At 37.4% G+C, this 25,121-nt stretch overlaps 1 protein-coding gene across 1 annotated transcript in view; it reads left to right on the top strand.

Annotated features, from left to right (window-relative positions):
• Window positions 1-2,777: 2,777 nt before the first annotated feature.
• Window positions 2,778-25,121, top strand: part of PIK3CA (phosphatidylinositol-4,5-bisphosphate 3-kinase catalytic subunit alpha) — an 81,129-nt gene continuing 58,785 nt past the window's right edge. Inside the window, exon 1 of the mRNA XM_045502904.1 lies at window positions 2,778-3,249. The gene's annotated coding sequence lies outside the window, so the exon portion shown is untranslated. The remainder of the gene's footprint in view (window positions 3,250-25,121) is intronic.

The raw sequence follows: 25,121 nt of genomic DNA, 5'->3' as shown, positions 1-25,121 counted from the left end.
CTCTCTTGCTTTCAAAAATAAATAAAACATTAAAACAAACTTTTTAAAAGAACTCAGCAAACCCAAGTAGAATAAACTCAAAGAAAAAGACCACCTAAACACGTTATAAACCAATGAAAGAAAAAATGTTAAATATGGAAATAATCTAGAGAAAAGTAACAAAGTACATATGGGGGAAAACTATTTGTATGACCACAGGTGGAGCCTGAAGAGAAGAGAACAACATCTCTAAAATATTAGAGGGAAAAAAACCTGTTAACGCCAGAATTCTATAACCAGCTAACATATCCCTCAGGAACAAAAACTAAATAAAACTTCCTCAAATGAAGAGAAACTAAGAGAATTTGTCACCAGCAGAACTGCTCTAAAGGAAATGCTAAAGGAAGTTCTTCAGGCTAAAGGGAAATTATACTAAAAGGAAACATGGATTTTCAGCAATGAAAGAAGAGAAATGGAAATGGATGGCTAAGTATAAAAGACTTTTTTTTTCCATTTAAATTCTCTATGTATAACTATTGTATACAATAGTATGCATATTGTATACATACAAAAAATTTGTATAACTATTGAAAGCAAAAATGATGGGATTCCCAAATACATATACCAGCTATGAAATAAAGGTCAATGAATGGGGGAAAGGACCTATATGATTGCAAAGTATCTTTCTAAAATTTACTTGAAGTGATATAATATTAACACTCAGTAGACTGCAAAAGTTTATGGTGATATACTGTAAGCCATAGAGCAAATACAAAACAGAGAGAGAGAGAGAATGTTCAAAAGGACAATATATAAATTAAAATGGAAAATTAAAAACATTCAAATAATCCAAAATAAGGCAGGAAAGTGAAAACAGAAAAAACATAAGGAACAAACAGAAAACAAATAATAAAATAATAAAATGGTAGGCCAAAATCCAACAAAAATCAGACTCTTGATTTAGGCTCAAGTCATGATCTCACAGCTGTGAAACTGAGCCCCGAGGTGGGCTCCTCGCTGAGTGTGGAGCCTGTTTGGGATTCTCCCTCTCCCTGTCTCTCTGCCCCTCCCCTGCTCACACACACACTCTCTCTCTCAAAAATAAATAAACATTTTTTAATTAAAAAATAAAACATTTTTCCTACAGCCACAGGACCTTGACCAATGAGTTTTGTCATACACATGTCTAACATATTCTATACACGGAATAATAGTACAAACACCTTTCAAAGCAAGATAAAACACATGATAGATCAATGGTCACCAAATAAACCAAATGCATCAACTGTGAAGTGGGCAAAAAATGCTACTCCTGCACAGTGAATAATCATGCATTCAAATACCAGGCATGGCATTTTCTGCTATGACACATTTCTTAAAGGGTTGTCATCACATAACAAAAATTATATAATGTAATTAGCATTTTCTTATTTAAAAATAAATTTTAGAAGGAAAAATATACCTAGCAAAGACTACCTATTAGTATCTCACAGAACTCTGTCTGGAAACACAGTTTTGGAAGTGCTGCCTTAAGGTTTACTTTGACTAGTGATTCAATGTTATTGCTCCCGCCTCCCTCCCTCCCCTCCCTCCCCCGCCCCGCTCTTAAATTCCCTGCTCTGGTGTAACATAATGTTCTGAAACTGTGGGGGAAAAAAACAGATTCAAGAAAAATATTTAGAAACATAGACCCTTGGAATGTGAGATGGAAACCAGAGCTTAAGAAAAGAAAGAAAACAAGAAACGCACTCAAATGAAAACTAGGGCAACATAAAGGAATGGATCTCATTTACGATTATGAACGTGTGGTGTTCCAACAAAAATTGGTTATTGGTCAGGTTTTTGGCTCTTGGATGACAAATGAAACTGCCTGTAACATCTGTAGGGCGGGTCATTTCCAAGTCCTCTACTTAAAAAATTGAAGGGAAAACGGATATTTGGGGACTTGTATCGAAGACTTCCAATCACTTTCCTTTGCCTTTTCAATACAATGAAAGACCACCAGGGGGAGAAATACGCAGAACGCTGGACCCTTACCAGTAGCGATCTCAAAAAGCAATAGATCTCTTTACTCTCAAAAAAAGGGGGGGTGGAGGGGTGGGGAGAGTGGGTTTCTATGGCACGCAGCACAAAGCTTCAATCTAATCTATAGCTGAGATGGCTTTTCTGAAGTCTCTGTGGACACTACGCGAAAAAAACTCGTCTTCTCAAGCCAGAATTTATTCCTACAAGCTGATTCAAATCTGAAAAAAAGAGCATTGCAAAAGGTCTTCCCGGAGTGAGTCAAAGGATTGCAGAGCGCAATAGCAGTTTCTCTTCCAATTTGGGCTACAACTTAACTTTATGTTGGCAGAAGGACACTCAGTAACGCTTTGTAAAATGCCTTCTAATATCCATAACCGCTTCTGGTTAGTCACTGACAGCCGCGGTTAGCCACCGCGGCCCCTTCTCTCGCTCCCAAACACGAGGAAATCTCATTTCCTCCAAGAGCGTAAATGAACTCACTCGATCCTAACACTATTTCTCTACCCAGGCCTTCCTGGTGCCCGCAGAAATGGACACACAACACATATGCCGTCCTAAGATGACACAACATCCCCACTGCTGCAAAAGACGGAACATAAACACCCGCGCGCCAGAGGCCCCCCCACCCCGGCACACAAAACACCCGAACTTCGGGCGGAAAAGCAAGGCGCAGGCGCACTGGCACACTGTTACCCGATTTGCCCACTGCCCCCTCCAGGTCTCCGCAATTTCACTTCCCTCCTTTGCACATCTACTTCCGGGGTATTGTAAGCTCAGCCCCTCCTCAGCTCTTACCCTCCTCTGCCCGAGGAGGGGGGGAGTCGAGGGGGTGGGGAAGAGTTCGTTGTTTGTTTACACGATGTGAGCGGAAAAGAGACCAATAAAGTTTATTCTGGAAACAAAAGGAAAAAAAACAGGGTGACAGAGAAAGGAGACGGGGGCGGGGGCGTGTGGCGGGGGCTAGAGAGGAGAGGGAGCTAGAAGGAGAAAGCGGCAGTTCCGGTGCCGCCGCTGCGGCCGCTGAGGTCTAGGGCTGCTGCTGCCGCGGCCGCTGGGGCTGGGGCCGCCGGCGAGGCAGGGCTCGGGCCCGGCCGGGCAGCTCCGGAGCGGCGGGGGAGAGGGGCCGGGAGGCGGGGGCCGAGCCGCCCGCTCTCCTCTCCCTCGGCGCCGCCGCCGCCGCCGCCGCCGCCCGCGGGGCTGGGACCCGATGCGGTTAGAGCCGCGGAGCCTGGAGGAGCCCCGAGCGTGAGTACAGCGCGGAATGGCTGGGAGCGGGCGCGGCTGGGATGGGAACGGGGTGGGTGTGGGGGCCTCTCCGGCGCGCCCGTCGTATTGGGCGGGGGCTACCCACGGGTCGTCTCCCAGCGTCGGCCCGCGGCGGAGTTCGCCAGCGATCGCCGCTCCCTCTTCCCCGCCTGCCGCTGGCCTCACCCAGATGCAGAGGCGAGGGCTCGCGGCTTACTCTCCTTTCCACCCTGGCCGCCGCCTCGCTCCTCGTTTCCTTCCTTTCTCATTTTTGGGGATGGGCGGCTGGAATCTGAGGAAGCGCACCCAAGGGCCGCCGCCCCGGTCGCGGTAGCTCGGTCCCCCGCACCCTTGCACGCCCACCCGGCCCGCGGGTGGCCGGGCTGCCGCGAGGAGCGCGGCGTGAGGGATCCTGGCGGAGCCGCGAGCTGCTCCAGAGGGGCTGCTGTCATGCCCCAGGACTCCTGCCCCGCCAGCCGGGCGACCCTGTGTTTGCCTCACGCTGAGTTTAAATCGCCCGGCTGGGGCAGGGAAGGAAAACCGCTCCCCCCACCCCGCAGTTCCCCTCCCACCCTTCCTCCCGAGGTTGTTTTTTTTTCCCCCTTTTAACCAAGACAATCAAACGTATTGGATCTTTCATTCATAGACCTGAGACACTGTCTCGTGATTTGTGTCTTTACTAAGTCTATTATGCGATGTCCGCTTCATAGCTCCTAAGTGGTTCAGAAAGGTAGGGTACGCCCAGGATTGGGCTATGTAAACACCAGACGTTCCGCCAGTGTTTTGACCGCGGTTTGAGGGGTTTATTTTAGGATGCTAAAGGAATAGTGGTGATGGTGGCTTGTTCCCAGAATTGGGGATCGAAAACTGTTTTCTTAGATGTCAATAACGGGGGAACTGTTTACATAGTTATATGAACGATAAGGGGAGCGCGACAAGAGAGGGGCTTTGTAGAAAACAGCCTGCATATTCTTTAATGAATTAGAGTTGTGATTTCGTTTTTGAGAAGCTTCCTCATTCCAGCGACTTTGTGCACATGCGGGACATGGGTTTGTGAGATGATGTTTTGAATCCAGTTTGTGAGGCCTGGGAGAACCCCCAGAAAACTTGGGTAGATGAACTCCTGGTAACTCAAGTCGGGTGATTTCAATGGCCAACATTTGAACCACTGCGGGCAATATTGGTTGCATGTTTTCCTGCTTAGAAAATAGATTCTTCGGGTATTACAAATTTGCTTGTGTGCTGGATTGTGTGATGTTAAGACCTGGAAATACTTAAGGTAACCATGTTGCTAATTTAACTTGGATAGATCAGAACACTTTACGTCTTTATTAAGGAGCCCTCAGAGCAACTGCAAGTGTAAGAATTTGTTAATATATCTGTGTTTTCAAGTTTTAAGATTTTTTAACTGAAGTATTGAATTCTGGTTGATAGCGTAGATCTCTAGCTAAACATCACATGGTATGGAAAATTTTAATTATCAGATTAACTGTTCTGCAGTGTCATCAACCAAAATTATCTGAAGAGGGCCCAGTAGGGGGTGTGTGTGTGGTGTGTGTGTGTGTGTGTGTGTGTGTGTTGGTGTTTGTTTCGTTTTTTAAGTTTTCTCATCCTGTGTTTTGGCATAAAATTAAAATTTCATCCATAACTTTTTTCACAAGTTTCTTGTGCAATTTTCATCATTGTAAAATGGAGTGGTTTTCTATTAAAATCACAAAATAGGTGATTGAAAGAAATGATAGCACATCATAATAGTAATAGCTCCATGGGGGAAATAGCAAGACAGTAAATTAATATTAAGTTAATATTCTATCAACTATGAGTATAAAGTTTGAAAGGCATTTCTGTCAGTTTTACTTGAAGAATTCAAAGTAAACCACACATGTAAATACAGAATTGTTTTAATATATATAGAGTTTTTAAATTTTAAGTAAATTAGATATAACATGAAAGAGATCACTGGATACAATACTGTAGTTGAACTGAAAGATTATTTCATGGAAGTGTATATTCTCATGGGCTGGATATGTATAAAAGGGAGGCTAAAAGAACAAGTGATTGCCTGGCTCTGTGTATGGAACAGTCCTTCTGGAGGCAGAGCTTCCTTCCTGTGAGGATAAGATCCTCTCCATCCCAAAGAAGTATTCCTTTAAAAACAAAACAAAACACTAAATTTATAAATAAAATACTTGTATAATAAGGTAGATCATAATAATGTTTTTCCTAAGACAGTTTACTTTATGTGTAGCTTTCATGATTAGAGCCCTTTAGTGAACAAAGGAGTTTTAAACATTTGTTGTTACCATTAAAGGGCATTTGCTCTGTTGATCTGTTTATTTGAAAAGAGCTAACTTAATCCCATTTGATCTCTTTAACAACTAGAATAGCATTAAAAGGATCAGTTCCCTATTTTATTTTTTTAATATCTTGAATTCCAAGGTAGGCATTATTCTTTAAATGAATGAAATGTATTCTTTAAGCATCATACAAGATTTCATCCTTGGTGAAAATATTTATGTCCTTTAAAATTGTGCAATTTTGGCAGCATAAATCTTGGAATATTCTAGCTTCTATTTTATTAGCCCATTTATTAAGCTGTTTTCTTAAGTGTTGTCTTGAATTACAGCAGTCCTGTAGGCAGGCAGTATCACTATCTTTGAGAAGTGACATTTTAATCTAAGGTCATACAGGTGTCAGGTGACAGATTCATTGACAAAACCAATGTTTTCTGACTCCTTTCACTATATCAGACTATCTCTAACTTGCTTCTTCCTGCTTTCTGATAGACAAACTAAGGCCCAGAAAAGTTAATTACTTAAGACCACCTTTTTCATGATTTCCAGTAATAAGCATATTTTTTAATTCCTTATATAGCTTTAAAAGTGGTTTTCAATCTTGGCTATACATTAGAATCTTCTAGTTAGCTTTTTTAAACTACCAGTGCCAGGGCCTCATTCCCAGAGATTCTGATTTAATTGGTTTGAAATGGAGCCTAGACATCTGTGGTTTGTTTGTTTGTTTTAAAGTTCCCCAGGTAATTCTAATATACAAAATTGTAAAGCCCTTGTTTCCAAGGACCTGTATGATTTGGTCCTTGCTTGTCTTTCTAGGTTAATTTCTCCTCCCACAGCTTTGTTGACCTTTCCCTGCTTTCGTGTGCAAATGCTCTTCCTGAAATATTCGCGCACTCCATACCTCTGCCTTAACTAGCTGATTCCTACTCATCTTTCATACCTCCTCCTCCTAAAAGTCTAGTCTGGGTTAGGTATCCCTGCCTCCTGTTCCCATAGCATCTTGTATTCCTACTGTCATAGCATTGACTCACTGCATTATAATTGACTGTTTATTTGTATCCTCTACCAGGATATAAATTCTGTGTGAAGGATAGGGAATTTTTGTATTTTATATACAGTTGTATTCTTATTGCCAAGCACAGTAGCCAGCAGATAATAGGCACTTATTAACTGAATAAATATATTGGCAACAGATTTTTTTACAACATGTAATAATTTATGAACACCAATTAAGTTTTTACTTCCGCTAAATACGTTTAATATCTTTGGTCACTAAAAGTGTCTATCCCTGAACTTGCCACACATATAATTTCGTTTAGAGACAGTTGAGACGTTATAAATTATACATGAATTATATCAAGTGTGACTCAACCCCAAACACATACAAACAAAAATAAGGATGATTATTATGCACAGAACTGCCCAGGAAATCAGGAGACTTGAATTCAAATCCGTTTCACTACAAGCATTGTGTCCTTGGGCAAGTCTCAGACTTTTGGGGCTTCTGTTTCCTCATCTGTAACACAGAGAGATTGTACTGGGTGCTCTACATGGTACTCGGTGATCTGGCCTTAAAGTCTTATGAGTACCAAAAAACTAAAAATAATTGGTTTTGGAATCTGAAGCTCCTTGGTTTAATACCTGGCTCTTAGAGTTACTGTCAGGATTACTTTAGACACATTTCCTAATCTGCATAATAGGAGTAATTACTATTCAGTAGAGTTGTTGTTGAATTAAATGAGATAATATAGATCTAAAAGAGTTTTTGTCCTGTGTTAGGTACTTAATAAATTTTCATTTCCTTTCCCCTTAGGAGGTTAGATCTCATGAGTGGGCTTAGATAACAGAAAGACATAGTTTATGTATTAAATCCTGTTTTCCACTTTGCTGAGTGCTAGCATTACAGATGTGACTAGGGACCAAAACAACTGTGGCTTTTAGTTTCATTTTCTTAGAACCCCATTAGACTGTCAAGTACCCACATGTTAGCTTGGGAAATAATTGTGCTTAGAAATTTCAATCATGACAGGATATCAAATGCTAAACTATCAATACATCTATAATTTGAAGGAGGAGAGAGTCTGGTGACCTTATACCATCTACAAAGATAAGTGAAATCAGACTTGACCACTCCAAAAGAAGGGGACAAATTAAAACTAAGGGTGATTTATAAAAAGAAGACCCAGCAATTTTGGTGAAGTCTCTGTTCACCAAAGCTTAAAACTCAGGAATCATTATTTGGTAATTTCTAGGAGATATAGGAAATATACCTCTGGTCAGGGCCGATTCCAGAAGATAAGATTGTTCTTGATGTCACAGTAGCAATTTCAGATATCAACAGACTGAAATTGTTTATTTGGGAGCCATGTTTTTTATATAGTTATCTTAGGATTTATTTGGTAATAGAGAGCAACCTTACAGTGTACTAATATCTCTTTGCTAAAGTTTTTTGATACTGATCTTATTTTTATATAATCGAATTGGCATGCCTGAGTTTTCCCTTAAGCTTATGTTTAAAGTGAATTTTATTACCATTTTGGAGAAAAATTCTATATAAAAACTGAAAACTGTGGGGAGAAGAAACTGAAGTGTTAGGGCATAAAGAAATCTGAAGCAACACATAGTGAATGAAGTCTGAGGATTCAACTTGAAGGCTTGAGATTTCCATCATTCAAAAAAGGTTATTAGACCTTAGATATACCAGTAATGTTGTATAGCTATATATCTTATTCACATTTAACCCTTTTTTCTATGAACTGATTGATTGATCCTGGTTAAGGAATTTTTAGGTGTTTCTTCTCCCTGTCCCCAAGTACATAGTTTGGGGAGTTTAAAGTTAAAATGTTCCACTAAAGAATTTGTAAATTTGTAATAAATGTGGTACCTTAGAGCTTTTTCAAGTTTAATATTTATTAAGGTGAAGCTGTTCTTAGGGTGGATTATAGAGCTCTGATCTAGAGGACTAATGGACTGAATTCCAGCCACAAACTGCTGCTTTATATATGTGTATGGGGGAGAGGAGGCAGATTATATCAAGTTTTTGCCTCTTTTTCTGCATTGAGATGATAGGAACTCTAATATGTTGCTTGCTAAGTAACTCATGTAATTAATGAGATAATTTAAATGATCCCTAAAATTACATAAAATTATTAAGGAAGAATGTATACATACTAATCATTATTTTAAGTTTACATCTAATACAAGAATAACACCTTTCATATTTAGCCCAACAATTAAATACTCATTTTTTCTGTAGTATTCTAGTAGTTACCTTGATAATTTATCTAAATTGCTAGATTAAGTTTTAGTAACCTTTAGCATATAAGTGCAGTTGTTACAAAGGAGTCTTTGTGTCAAAGCCAGCATTGCCATTTGAAATAAAGGTGGGATTTAAAAATGTAGTAAGAATTTTTACAGACCATACCTATCTGGTACACATCATATTTTAAATATTTGTGTAAAAAAAGTCAAGTGTTTTGATTTTAAAAAGCTGTACCAGGATAGAATCATCCTACTCTGATCTTAATTCTCTTGCCAAACTGAATACTAACTCAGGAGTTAGTAAGACTCAATGGAGAGGTGCATCGTACAAACTTCCCATAGAGAGGGGCACCCAGGTGGCTCAGCCAGTTAAGCACCCAACTTCAGCTCAGGTCATGATCTCAGTTTGTGAGTTCAGGCCCCGAGTCAGGCTTTGTACTGATTGCTTAGAGCCTGGAGCCTGTTTCAGATTCTGTGTCTCCCTCTCTACCCCTGGCCTGCTCACACTTTGTCTCTCTCTCTCTCAAAAATAAACAAACATTAAAAAAAAACCAGCACTATAGAAATTTAAAACAATATGATAAAGATATTTTTAAGCATAAATTTTTTGACAGGATGTTCATTCCTATTATCTTCGGCACCTAGCATAGTGCCTGGATATAACTGGCCACTAAGCATTGATATTTTCACAGTAGAATCATAATTGAGAATCAAAATAATTTTCTCTTATCAGTTTGTAGCTATATACTTCAAACTATCTAAAACTAGGTAAATTGCTCTGTGCCAGTCTTAGTTGATCATTTATTGAGTATAGGTTTGAAGTATATCAGAAACACTTTTCTGTAAGTTGCTAGGTAGTTGCAGATTTCTATTGCTATTTAGAGATAATTTTAACAAAGATTGATAGGTTAAGGAGAGGCTGTGTGTTATGGTGAAAAGAACATTGGATCAAGAATCTAAAATCTAGACTCTGTATTGAAGTGTTAACTGGCTGTTTGGTTTTAGAGCTTGACCTTTCAACAATTGTTTCTTTTACCTACAAAACATCTAATGTTCTTTGCTATTCCAAAATTCTGGGATATTGCTAGTATTTTAAAGTCTATTTCTGATTTCAGGGAAGAGTAAGTAAGCCACTCCCTCGAGGGAGGATAGTCCATGTCTGTTGTATTTTCAGAAGCTAAAATCTTTTTGTCTGCTTGCCTATAAATTTGCACATATTTGAAGGCTCTTGTGTGAAATTCTGTGGCATAGACAAGCTGCCATCAGAAAAAGAATGGACTGGAAAGATTTTTTTTTTTTTTTCTGAAACCATCAGGGATTTTGTAGAATCAGACTTACTGTAGGAGTGACCGTTTTGGTAACTGGCATTGAGAGCAGTTAAATGACTGATAGGCATTGAGAGTAGGTCATCTATTGCACACCAGGTGACAGAGTTATGAAGGCCAGCAAACCTGTCACAGCACCCTTAATACCACTGGTCACCATCCCTACTTGTTAAAGACTTCTAGGAAGGTATGTTCCACAATTTCCTTTGATGACCTATCCCACTAAATGTTTTTCAGAAAATGTGTTCTAATCTTAGGACTATAAATCAAGAGGCATAGTAAGCCTTTTTTCTAGATATATCCTTTTTGTGCAAATATAAGGAAAGATGACAAAAATAATTGTCCTTGATTGGAAAGCATTGGTATTTATGCCACTGATTTGTTTCTATAAACGTTCAAATTACTCACCTTCAGGGTTTGAATATTTTGTAGCCAACAAACTGTTCAAATTATGAGATGTTATTTGGAGTATGTACTCATTTTTCAACAAGCTAAGCACATTTCTGTACCTTATTTTTCTTTGAGAGATTGTACTTTTTCAAATACTTTTTTGATGGACTTATTACAGGTCTAGACCTGAAAGCACTATTGTTGCATTTTGAAACAATTGACTGCCTTTAGCTTAAAAAGTGAGTGAAGTGTGTGTGTGTGTGTGTGTGTGTGTGTGTGTGTGTGTGTGTTTTCCTTAGGAGTCTGAGGAGGTTAACTTCTTGGCAAGTGCAAAAACCTTGAAGTTTTTCGCCAGCTAAGCTACTATTCTGTGAATAATATAGGTTTGTAGGGTATGTCATCAAATATAGAGCACGTCATCATTAATGGGAAAAATTGTGGGGGAAAAGATTGAAACTAGAACTACTAAAGTCCAATCTGAAATCAAACCACACATGACAGGAAAGAAAGGAAAAACTGTGTGATACTGTCATTTTTTTATTTATAAATATTAATAGTAACATCATTAAAAAAAATTTTTTTTAATGTTTATTTTTGAGAGAGAGAGAGACAGAGCGTGAGCAGGGGAGGGGCAAAGAGAGAGGGAGACACAGAATCCGAAGCAGGCTCCAGGCTCTGAGCTCTCAGCACAGAACCTGACATAGGGCCCAAACCCGTGAACCATGAGATCATGACCTGAGCCAAAGTTGGACGCTTAACCAACTGAGCCACCCAGGCACCCAATAGTAACATCACTTTAAAGTTATTTTCTATAAGAAGATTTCCTTAAAATCTAATGGCTATTGTTAGTTACATTTGAGACCCCGAAAGGCAGCTTCTTAAAGTATTTATGAAAGATACTTGTATTCTTTTTTTTTTTTATGTTTGTTTATGTTTGAGAGAGAGAGAGGGAAACACAAAATGCAAGTGGGGAGGGGCAAAGAGAGAAGGAGACACAAAATCCAAAGCAGGCACCAGGCTCCGAGCTGTCAGCACAGAGCCCGACACAGGGCTCGAACTCATGGACCAGGAGATCAGGACCTGAGCCGAAGTCCGATGCTCAACTAACTGGCCCACCGAGGCACCGCTGTATTCTTTTTCTCTAACTATATAGCAGTTGTAAAAGTTGAACAGGACTTTTCCAAAGCAGCTTCTGTACTTGTCTTGATAATTATAATGGTAGCAACACTCAAAGCAGTCTGGAATATTAGTAATTTTATAGTGTGGAGATTGGTTGTTCATTTTCTGTTCACTAGAAATGACCAACTTTCAAGTTTCTTAATGATATTATGGGACTCCAGATTTCCTCAAATTCAATTTCACTAATTCTGTACAATAAAAGGTAGTAATTTTTACAGCCATGTAATAATGTTCATGGACACTATTATTGTATAGTTAAACGTATCTACTAATGTACGATGACTAAAACAGTTAAATGTATCATGCTGTGGTCTTTTTGTTGAGTATAAATATTAAGCATGTAAATTAGTACATTTCTCCTGCAAATAATTTTTTTCCCCAATCAAAATGAAGGTAAGTAATTTGACAGTAGGAATATTTGAAGGCAGGACAGTCTTTGAATATTCACAAAATACAGTTAGTGTACTTAGGCTTCTTTAGTTTTCTTTTCTTTCTCCAAAATATACGTCATAATGGTTAAGAGCATGTGCTCTGGAGCCAGACTATGGAGATTAGTAGTTTTTTTAGCTTAAAGCAAGTTATTTACCCTGTCTGGGTTAAATATTCTCTGGGTTATTAACACATATTTCCGTGTTTGTAAAAGAGGGATGATAACAATACCTACATCATAACATTGTAGTGAGGATTAAATGACTAATACATTAAAGTTTTTTGACAGTGCCTAGTTGGTAGTAAACACTCGACAAATATTTGTAAACTCCTTGAGAGCACAAACTGTGTCCTATTCATCAGTTTATTTGGGGGCTTTAACATTATGTAGTGAATTGAATTTTGTCCATTCTGAGGATTTACTAATGGATCCAGCCTCTAGAGAGTGAACAGTAAGGCTGCCTTCTAACAAGTATCTTGATTACTAAGCAGTAATGTTCTTTTTGTTCTATTACAACTTAAAATTTCATTCTAACTCTAGGAATCTGAATTGTGTTTCACACCTACTCCTAAGAGAAGTTAGCACATGGAGATTTAGCTTGATGGGAATGAGGTATTGATGGGCAGAAGATAACTAAGAAATGGATGTACATATTTCACATCTAGTCTGATGTTCCCATGGATTGATTTTTCCCTGTCAATTCCTGGAATCTCAAAATCCCTGGCAGATATCTTAATAGCATTCAATAGCCATTGAAGTAGCACTTGTTTCATGCTACCAGTCATTTCCTTTCCTTGCCCTCCCTCATGCACTAAAGTCTGTAGTTGTGTCCTATTGTCATATAGTCCCTATGTTACAAGACTTTTATAGAATTCTCATGTCATGTTGGAAGCTGCTTATATTTCACTTACCCATGATACTTGTTGTGAAGTCTTTATTAAATACAGTATTTACTCTTTTTATATATCATTTTGTTTGTTACCTGGTTTGTACTCATTGGACATTGTATAAACCTTACAAGTCATGTATGTGAAAATAAGGAAAACAACCATGTGTTTTGATTTTAACATGAGTTCAGTCTCTAATTCTTTGCTTTTAATTACTAAGTTACCTACCTGGCATCATTGATACAAGTTTTTGTGGCATCATCGTATTGGCACTTTACATAAATGAGAATATTAGTTCATATTTAAGTTTTTGGTAAAGATACGTGTTTATGTTTTCTCACCTCTTAACTTTTAGCAATTTAGCCTGCTCTTGATGGTCATACACCATAACTTATTCTTCTCAAGTTGATGATCCTATTGTCTGTATTTTTCATTCACCAGGTTGATAGTAAACAATAAAGTCCATGTACTTTTTAAAACTACATGAATTGTTATAATTAATTTATATGGAGATTGCTTTACAAAGGATCTGTAATTTTGGCACAGTTATTCAAAGTTTTTCATTGTTACTTTTAAAGAATTACTAAGCATACTTTCAAACATTTTTTTATATGTGTAAAACTATATATAGAATTTCGTCTCTTCTAGGGGGTGGTATGCATAATGAAAAAAACAAACCAAAAACAAAACAAAACATGACCGTGGACTGCCCTAGTACTAACCAAGCATTCATTGCCATACTGTGTCATTGTGATTAACCTAGGAATTAAAGTTAAGAATTAACTACTTATTTTGCTGAAGGAAACTCAGCCATGTTACACAGAATTTATTTTATGAAAACTCTGAGTAGGTTTCTGTTAACACTTTCACCTAGGGAAATGGGAAAAAGTAAAAGACAGGACATATATAAATAAGGTAACATATCTCCATGTTACTCTCACCTCCTTATGGAATATTCATTCCCTTTGTACAAACACCCACTTTTTGAATGATCTGTGTGGAGAGGTGGAACTTCCCCTAGAGTCTTAGAAGAGTGTACCCTGAGCTGCCATGTGCCCGTCTTTCTAGCTGTCCAGAAGATAAGGGCTGAAAAGAGATGCTCTCTCTCACATTGGGGGAGAATAAAGGGTTGATGCACTGAAATGGGACATTTGCTTATAATTCTAGATCAGAACCAGAATATCTAACCTGCCTGCCAACCACATGACACTGAACAAGCCACTTAGGTTTTGTGAGCCTGAAAAGTTGTCACTAGATGGGTAGTGACTGAAAGAGATATTTCCAGGGTGCTGTATTCCAGAAATGAGCCTGTGCAAACTTTATGAATGTAGAACTCAAATAGCTATGAATAAAATAGAAATAAAAATAATTACATATATTAAGTCTTTATGATTATCAAATATCTAAGAATGCAAAGATAGGTAAATATCAAATTTTATAATATGTAGGTCAATAGATCTGATAAGGAAAGTAAACATATCGGTAAACATGGAAAAGAAAATAATAATTTCCTTTTGTCCCTTTAAAAGCCAGAAATAAAGAGAAGTTTCCTTAACAAACATACCAAACTAAAAGCTAAAGTAAAAATTGATAGTGAAACACTAGAGAAGCAATGAGTGTTTAAAACTCAGAAACCTGTTATCACTACATTATTATATAATATTCCTCTGGATGTTCTGACCAATATAATAAGAAATGAATTAGAATGAAGAGTAGTAAATACTGAGAAAAAAAAACCTCTACAATCCCATTTTTGGGTGGTATGATTGCATTCCTGGGAAAACCAAGAGTCACCTGAGAAGTTATTAGAACTTACTAATAGGAAGGTAGAGTAACTAGATTTAAGAAAATACTTTAAACTCAGTAGTTCTCCTTTATAATAGCAGTAATTGTTTAGAAAATATGGTAGAAAAAGTCGCTTATAACAAGGACAGAAAATATAAAATTATGTTAATAAGAAATGTGTGAGCCCCTGTGGAGAAACCTGAAAATTACTGGGATACGCGCAGGGTGGGGGGTTGGGGGTTTCAGGGAGAAAAACATCATGTGCCTGAATGGGAAGTCCCAACTATTAACAAATATCCGTTTTTCTCAAGTTAACTTAGAGGTTGAGGTTTAGCATAATTCTGATTTTTTTTAATATGTTTGAGAAATTAACAAGATAATTCTTAGTTTTGTCCAAGAAACTAGAGGTAAAAATGAAATAACTTAGGTGAAAAACCAAGAACAGTGCCAGAGAGCTAATAACCCTGTGGCCCTATCAGATATCAAAGCACGCTGTAAAACTATAATAAATAAAAGAGTAGGGTACTGGCATAGCACTGATAGTAAAGTTGGTGAAAGTGAATTGAGACCCCAGAAATATATATTCTAAATATAATAAAAGAATCATCAGAAATCAGAAAAAGGAAGACATTCAGTGCATGTTTTTGAGAGTAGTAAATAGTATTCAAAATAAATTTGAATCTTTATGTCATCTTATATACCAAAATAAATTCAAGGTAAATTGAAGAGTTAGATGAAAAAGAGTAAATATCCTTATGCTAGTTTCATTTAAGAAAGACATTTTATGTGGGGGCACCTGGGTGACTCCGTTAGTTAAGCGTCTGACTTCATCTGGGGTCATGATCTCCCAGTCATGAGCCCAGTGTCAGACTCTCTGCTGTCTTCACAAGAGCCGGCTTCAGATCTTCTGTCTCCCTCCCTCTCCGCCCCTCTTCCTACCCTCCCCCTCACCTCAAAAATACATAAAACATTTTTTAAAAATTTAAAAAAAAATTTATGTGAATGGGGAAATACCTTCCAAACTTTAAAGAACTGGAAGGACTCATGAAGGGAAAATTTATTACATTGACTCAGAACATTGCCATTTATTTTGTCCTTTTCTCCCACCTCCCTCCCCCCAATACAAATGAATAAATTAAAGATGTGCAAACTGGGATTAGAAATTTGCAAATATGTAGCAGACAGAGGTTTATCTCTATTTGTTTATGTGGATCAGATAATTTTATTGGGGCTCCAGGGAAGGGTTGAATGGCTGGGAGACCAATAAGATCCAACATCCTTGGCCTGGCCAGGATCTCTCCAACTTCACAGTTGCAGAAAGCCAAATGTTTACCTTTAAATTTTAAGGTGTTCCTACAAATGCTTTCAAAAGCACCAAGTTCAATGTACATGAATGAGCAAAGAACTTGAGAAAACAGGTTCATTTACTAAAGTGAAAATAAAAGCAAATGGGAAAATGTTTCTCCTTGACAGATGATCAAAGAAGTGAAACTTTTAAGTTGCAGTGATATATTTTTACTTTTTGAGTTATTTTTTGAGTTACCAGGAAATTTTTCTAATGGTTTTGTTGCTGGTGAATATGCCATGAAATGTGCTTGTTCGTATATTTCTTTTGGCAGTCTAAATTGATTGAACACTTTTGGAAAAAAACAAGTCAGTAATTTTTGTGCTTTTAAAAGTAACATACCTTTTGATCCCATAATTTCATTTTTGCAGCATTATATATAATAATGGAAATTTTTTAATTTTATTTTTTATTTTTTAAAATTTATATCCAAATTAGTATATAGTGAAGCAATGATTTCAGGAGTAGATTCCTTAATACCCTTACCCATTTAGCCCATCCCCCCTCCCACAACCTCTCCCGTAACCCTCTGTTTGTTCTCCATATTTATGAGTCTCTTCTGTTTTGTCCCCCTCCCTGTTTTTATATTATTTTTGTTTCCCTTGCCTTATGTTCATCTGTTTTGTCTCTAAAGTCCTCATATGAGTGTAGTCCTATGATTTTTGTCTTTCTCTGATCGACTGATTTCACTTAGCATAATACCCTCTAGTTCCATCCATGTTGTTGCAAATGACAAGATTTCATTCTTTTTGATTGCTGAGTAATACTCCATTGTATATATATGCAACATCTTTATCCATTCATCCATCAATGGACATTTAGGCTCTTTCCATACTTTGGCTATTGTTGATAGTGCTGCTATAAACATGGGGGTGCATGTGTCCCTTCGAAACAGCACACCTGTATCCCGTGGATAAATGCCTACTAGTGCAATTGCTGGGTCGTAGGGTAGTTCTGTTTTTAGTTTTTTGAGGAAGCTCCATACTGTTTTCCAGAGTGGCTGCACCAGTCTGCATTGCCACCAACAATGAAAAAGAGATCGTTTCTCTCCGCATCCTCACCAACATCTGTTGTTGCCTGAGTTATTAATGTTAGCCATTCTGACAGGTGTAAGGTGGTATCTCATTCTGGTTTTGATTTGTATTTCCCTGATGATGAGTGATGTTGAGCATTTTTTCATGTGTCGGTTGGCCATCTGGATGTCTTCTTTGGAGAAGTGTCTATTGATGTCTTTTGCCCATTTCTTCACTGGATTATTTGTTTTTTGGGCGTTGAGTTTGAGAAGTTCTTTCAAGATTCTGGATACTAACGCTTTATCTGATATGTCGTATACAAATATCTTCTCTCATTCTGTCGGTTGCCTTTTAGTTTTGCTGGTTGTTTGCTGTGCAGAAGCTTTTTATTTTGATAATGTCCCAGTAGTTCATTTTTGCTTTTGTTTCCCTTGCCTCCAGAGACGTGTTGAGTAAGAACTTGCTGCAGCCAAGATCAAAGAGGTTTTTGCCTGCTTTCTCCTCGAGGATTTTGATGGCTTCCTGTCTTACATTGAGGTCGTTCATCCATTTTGAGTTTATTTTTGTGTCTGGTGTAAGAAAGTGATCCAGCTTCATTCTTCTGCATGTCGCTGTCCAGTTTTCCCAGCACCACTTACTGAAGAGACTGTCTTTATTCCATTGGATATTCTTTCCTGCTTTGTCAAAGATTAGTTGGCCATACGTTTGTGGGTCCATTTCTGGGTTCTCTGTTCTGTTTCATTGATCTGAGTGTCTGTTCTTGTGCCAGTACCATACTGTCTTGATGATTACAGCTTTGTGGTATAGCTTGAAGTCTGGGATTTGTGATGCCTCCTGCTTTGGTTTTCTTTTTCAAGATCGCTTTGGCTATTCAGGGTCTTTTCTGGTTCCATACAAATTCTAGGATGATTTGTTCTAGCTCTGTGAAGAATGCTGGTGTTACTTTGATAGGGATTGCATGGAATATGTAGATTGCTTTGGGTAGTATCGACATTTTAACAATATTTGTTCTTTCTATCCAGGAGCATGGAATCTTTTTCCATTTTTTTTGTGTCTTCTTCAATTTCTTTCATAAGCTTTCTGTAGTTTTCAGTGTATAGATTTTTCACCTCTTTGGTTAGATTTATTCCTAGGTATTTTATGGTTTTTTATATAATAATGGAAATTTTAAAACAGCTTAAGTATTCAGTAAGTAAAAATGTATTCAGTTATATCTTCCATAGAAATAGGTGGTCATAGATCACTATTGTGTATGAGAAATTTACAATAATTTGAGGAAATGTTTTTGAAGTGAAAAAAACAAGATAAAAATCATTATACTATATGAGCACAACTATATAAACCAAAAAAATAAACTAAAAAATATTCATAGAAAAAAAACCCGTGAGTACATAAAAAATGGTAATAATGGTTGTCTCAGATGCATTTTTCACTGTTTTGTTTCCTCATTCATCTGTACACCATTGCATTTTAAGTAGGTACAGGGCAGAGTCCCAGATCTTAACAGACATTTCAGTCGGTTTTTAAGTGAATGAATTTCTATAATAAGCATGAGTTACTTTTACATTGAAAGAAATATGAATATAATCCACATCTAAGTTAAGAAAAGGAGAAGTGTGGGAAGTGCTCTAGAAAGGAACCTGATTAATATCTTACACTCAGATTTCCAGTCTTCAAAATGTTTTCACAATTATATTTTATATGATCCTTTTCTGTTAATGACATCATTACTTGCTAAGCTAAGAATTTCTGTTAACCTTGACTTTATCAAACTCTCTGGCCCTCCAAAATTCAATTAACCATCAGATCTTGGGTATTTCTTTCTTAGAAATGGCTTTTGATTTCATTGTCATTTTTTTCTCATAGTCCCTGCCTTATTTTAGTTCTTTCCTGTATCACTGAAGTACCCCAACTAGTGTCTCCACTTTCACTTTCCACACTGCTGCCAGAATTATCAGACATGTAAATAACTAGCAGAATTTCATGAATGTGCTATAATAAATAGATTCTGTGGAAGGGAACAGGGGAGAGATTGACACTGCTTCCACACAGTTGCCAAAATATCACTCATCCTAAAATACAAAATTGATCTGCTTAAAGCTTAGTAGTTCCTTGTGGCCTACATTATTGCTTCTCAAGCTTTGGGTGTATAAGAATCACCAGGGCAACTTGTTACAATGTAAATTATCCCCCCTCCCAAAATGTAAATTACCCAGACTCCAGAAAATCTGATTCAGTGCATCTCTGGTCCTGGAACATGCATTTTTAACAAGACTTCCTATTCTTGGTCCTATACATGTGATCCCAGGACAGAATTTTGAGGAACAGTGACCTTGGAATAAAGTGCAATCTCATTAATTTACTATCAGTCTCACAATTCCGCACCAGCCCACTTTTCTGTATATAGTTTCTGTACTTTCCCACTGAACACCTTGCAGTCTAGCCACTGTGAGCTGCCTCAGCTCACCTAGCCTTTCTGGACTCCTGTGCTCATCAAGCTCATCCTGTTTCTGCTGCTCAGAGCCCCTTTCGCTATGGCTGCTCCTACCCAATAACCTGTTGACCTGGCACACTACCTTGAGCTTCTGTGTAAACTATGTAAAGTATTCCTGGACTCAGCTCTCCTAGACAGAGTCCGTCTCTCCCTCCTCTGTTTCCTATAGCCTCTTTATTACAGCACGCACACACTGTACTAAGTTTTGCTTATTTATTTACATATCTGTCTTCCTCAATAGATGATAAGCCTTTTGAAGTCAGGGATGTCATTTTATTTATCTTTTACTTCTAGCATAAGCCTGACCCATAATAATTGCTAAAATACATGTATGCCATGTAATTAACAATCTAGTAAAGATGGGGGAGGAGTGATTAGTTCCACTTTTCAGTGAGAAAAATGAGGTCTTAAGTATTTGCTTAGTTACCCATCTTGGGAGTTTATAGACTTAAGATTCACACCCCCAAGATAACCTGGCTTCTCTTCTGGTTCTGGTCCTTACAGGAAAGGTAGACCGTCATAGTAAAACTACACAGAAACACATCCCTTTTTTAAGCATCCCCCTCCACTCACCTATCAGTTGATCATGTTTGGGGCAGAAGATGTTGCAATAGGGGCTCCTGGGTGATCATTCAGTTAAGTGTCTGACTTTGGCTCAGGTCATGATCTCCTGGTTCCTGAGTTTGAGCCATGTGTTGGGCTCTGTGTTGACAGTTCAGAGCCTGGGGTCTCCTTTGGATTCTGAGTCTGCCTCACTCTGTACCCCTTCCCCACTCATGCTCTGTCTCTCTCTCCCTTTCTCTTTCTCTCTCCCTCTCAAAAATAAAAAAGGATGTTTCAATAAACTTTTTTATCATACTCTTTACAAAATAAAACCTATCCCTCCAGATTAAGAACTGGTTACTGGATATTAAGCTCTTTGTCCCTGTTTCACATCCAACCCTGTATGCTCTACTTCGTGATGCTTATTTGTATCCCTTGCCATATTATATATATATATATAACCATATTATAGTACCTGATGGGGTTTCCACAAATGCTGGTTTAATTAAATTCAGCTGACATTTATGTGGGTAACATTTTCTGCAACAACTAAGACAAAAAGTTATCTATATATGTATAAGTATTCAAGTAGGTTTCTGTCATATTTTTTTAAGTTTATTTATTTATTTTGAGAGAGAGAGAGAGAGGGAGGGAAGGAGGGAGGGGTTGGGGGGCGGGGAGAGAGAGAGAGAGAGAGAAAGAGAGAATCCTAAGCAGGCTCTGCACTGTCAGCGTAGAACCTGATGCAGGATTCGAACCCACAAACCACGAGATCATGACCTGAGCCGAAATTGAAAGACTAACTGAGCCACCCAGACGCCTCTCCATCATATTTTTTAAAGCTCCATTTTCATAGTTTAAATGTGTTTAGCCTTGCTGTAGACTTCAGCCTTAAGGTGTTGATAGAAATCAACCACCAGCTGCAAGATTCAGATCCAGTGTGCCATAGAATACACATAGCTATGGCTTCAACCAAATGTTAGCAATGAAATATTTAGTAGCAACTGTTCTTTTAAAAGAAACATTTTAGATAATTAGAGTCATCTTGTAATATCCTTATACCCAGCTGTCAGCTTTTTACTTTTTCTGCCAATATTTCTGGAACTGAAATCAAGAAAATGGAAATTAGGGTACCATACTTTGACGTACACTAAACACTTGAAAAACTGTTATACCTTATAAGGATTTCCAAATAGAGTTTCTCAGTTTCTCAAGGATGTTTATAAAAAGCAAATACCTATAGTAACCCTCCCCAATATTAAGTTGAAATATATGCATTGGTAAATAATAGGAGCATTAGAGAATTTGAAAAGCTGCCTCTGTAAATAGCCACTGGTCTTGAAGATTATTAAAGTAAATTTGAGCATTTTAATTTCATTTTGAAATTTTGTTTCTTAATTTTGTTACCATGTTTAATCAGCATCTCACTATCCTCCGATTCTCCATTTGTTTAGCTTTTGCTATCTTTCTACTTTTAATATACTCAAATCCCCATTTTCTTTTTAAATTTACTTACTTATTTTGAGAGAGAGAAGAGCAGGGTAGGGGCAGAAAGAGAAAGAGAGGAAATCCCAAGCAGGCTCCATGCTGTCAGCGCAGAGCCCAGTGTGGGGCTCGAACCCACAAACCGTGAAATCGTGACCTGAGCCAAAATCAAGAGTTGGAAGTTTAACTGACTGAGCCACCCAGATGCCTGTCAAATGTCTATTTTGTATCATGTCAACTTTAAGTAATAGCCCTGATTCCCCACTATGTTAGACAATGATAATGTTATTCTATTTTTCAAGTCTTTTCCTACCCTTTCACCATGTTATACAAATGTTATACAAATTTTACATTGTCAAGTAATGGTGACATTTACATTCTATTCTACAACCATACTTAACCCTGCTTATGTTTTGACTATAGGTAGATTTTAATAGTTGAAACTAATGTTAGTTATATTAAAATGATTATGTAAAAATGTTTCATTCCACAACTAAGAACCCTAGGATTAGATTTCTTTATGTGTTCAACATCATGAGCCACACAAAGAATATTTTTAGCATTCCAGTCACATGGTTCCTCTTTTCATACACTGTATAAGTTTCTCAAAATTGTGCTGTTTTGCTTCATATTTTGAGCATAATTTTATTACATATTTTGAGTTTTTCCCCAAAGTTTCCAATTGCCTTTTTTTTCTATTGTAAAAATAGTCATGTACACTCTATATACATGTCTTTAATACCACTAATAACTCAATTTCCTTATCTGTTGCTTAGAGCCAGTTGTATTCTTTTCCCTGAATATTTTTTACTTGGGCCATACAGATTCCATCTTCTAGCTTGGGTTTATTTCTTCCTACAATTGATAAAACTTTATCCTAGGATTGCTTTTTCTTATTATTTATGTTGTTTGACCACTGGGTCAGTTCCACCATTTCTAGTATAGGATATCTTCTTTCTTGACTTCCATCTGTGGTTGGCTAGAATAATAAATCAGGTCCCTCAGAATTGATTCATGGAAGGAAAACCCATGGAAATACCTTTATTTCTTTTCTTTACAATGATAATTTGCTGAGCATAGAATTCCTGGTCAGTTGTTTTCCAACAGATTTTAATTACTGCATAGTTTTTCACTTGTTATTTTTTTAATTCCAGTGCAGTTAACATCCAGTGTTTCACCTATATGATATTCACCGCGGTTATTAATGAGTAGAATGTTTGTTGCCAGTCAGATAATTGTCCCTTTACATACTACCTATTACCTATTTTCCCCCCTGTAAAAGCTTTTAGGCTCTTATCTTTGTGTTTTATCATATAGTATGCAGGATTTTTTTTTTTTTCCATTTATTCTGCTCAGTTGTCTCTTTTAATCTAAACATGTAGGTCTCTCCAGCTCATATGTTTTTTATTTCTTTAAGTTTCTTTCTCCATTTTTCTCTTATTTCTTCTGGAATAACAAGTATTTGGTTGTTGGACCTCTTTGATTCATCTTACATCTGTTTACCCCTTATTTTCAATACGTTTCTTTTGCTCTGTGTTTTAGCAGTTTTTTTTTAATTTTGAAAATCCAGTAGGTGAGATAGATCATTTAATCTGCATTTTATTATGAATAAAGATGAGTAATTATCTGATATTTTTGGCAACTTGCATTTCTTTTTCTGTGAACTCTCAGTTCATATCCTTCTGTCCATTTTTTATTGGGTTGTTCCTAGATATACAGTAGGGATTTCTCCCATTGTTAATTATATGTGTAGCAAATAATTTTTACTAGTTTATCTTTTATCTTTGCCTGTGGTATTTTTCGACTACATACAGGAATTTTTGTTTCTGTGTAATTGGATTTATCAATCTTTTTTTTTTTTTAATTTTTTTTTTTCAACGTTTATTTATTTTTGGGACAGAGAGAGACAGAGCATGAACGGGGGAGGGGCAGAGAGAGAGGGAGACACAGAATCGGAAACAGGCTCCAGGCTCTGAGCCATCAGCCCAGAGCCCGACGCGGGGCTCGAACTCACGGACCGCGAGATCGTGACCTGGCTGAAGTCGGACGCTTAACCGACTGCGCCACCCAGGCGCCCCGTGGATTTATCAATCTTTTTATGGCATCTTGATTTCACTTAGGAAAGACTTACATGTAGAAGGGTCATCTCACGTGTTCTTACTGTATTTTTATGTTTTTTTTTACATTGTGATTGTTATTCTAAGTAGAATTTATCTGAATGTAAGTTGGGAACCCTCTCTTTTTTTCAAGTGTCCAGCCAGTTATTACAAATGGTCTTTTCTCTATTGATTTGAAATGACATCCTTATTTATAATACATTCTGTGTCTATTTTAAATTTTCTGTTCTATTGCTATGAACATCTTAACCATGTAATTATTGTGATTTTATTATATATTTTAATATTTGGTAGGACTAGCCCCTTTTCTCTCTTTTTTCCCTCCTCTAATTTCTCCTGAGTTTTCTGCTTTTCTTTTTTTTTTAACATTAGAATCAGCATAATAAGTTCTGTACACACAAATCATACTAGTATTAATTGGGATCATGTTAAATGTATAGATTATTTAAGGGAGAACTGACATCATTATGAATTTGAGTCTTTCTATCTAAGAACATGATACGTTTCTCCATTCCTTCAAGTCTTTTGTTTTACTCAAAAACATTTTAAAGTTTTCTTTATCTTAAAGCAGTAAAAATTAAACTTTTTCCCCCTCCAAGTGGCTATCAGGATCATCTAGTAAATAATCTATCCTATTACCTCACTTAGAAATTCTGGGTTGTTTTTTTTCCCCCATACAAAGTTGCAGCAACTACTTGTGTTCATTGCTGTACTGAGTTCTGTTCTCTGGATCTGCATCAGCCAATACTATATATACTATTTTTATAACTGAAGCTTTAATGCCTACTAGGCTAGTGTCCCCTCATTATCCTTCTTTTAAACACTCAGTATAATAAAAGCTATTATGAAACTTCTTAGACTGTTTTAAAGGCTCTCTTTCACACACACACACACACACACACACACACACACACACAGAAAACTACAGCCTCACTTCAGGTGTTAATTATCTTATGTAAAGTATTAGCTAATGGATTGAATAGTTTGTGAAAACATACACCTGCACACTGCACAATCAAATGGCATTTATTCTAGAAATACAATGGATCATATTTTTAAAAAAATTTTTTTTATGTTTATTTATTTTTGAGACAGAGAGAGACAGAGCATGAATGAGAGAGGGTCAGAGAGAGAAGGAGACACAGAATCTGAAGCAGACTCCAGGCTCTGAGCTGTCAGCACAGACCCCGATGCGGGGCTCGAACTCATGGACTGTGAGATCATGACCTGAGCCGAAGTCAGCCACTTAACCGACTGAGCCACCCAGGCGCCCCTACGATGGGTCATATTAACACTAGGAAATCTGTAACGCGCATGTACACAT

Source organism: Leopardus geoffroyi, chromosome C2 (assembly GCF_018350155.1).
Source record: "Leopardus geoffroyi isolate Oge1 chromosome C2, O.geoffroyi_Oge1_pat1.0, whole genome shotgun sequence".
Classification (NCBI taxonomy): domain Eukaryota; kingdom Metazoa; phylum Chordata; class Mammalia; order Carnivora; family Felidae; genus Leopardus; species Leopardus geoffroyi.
The sequence above is the reverse complement of the archived record's forward strand: the minus strand, read 5'-3'. Positions and strand labels throughout refer to the sequence as shown.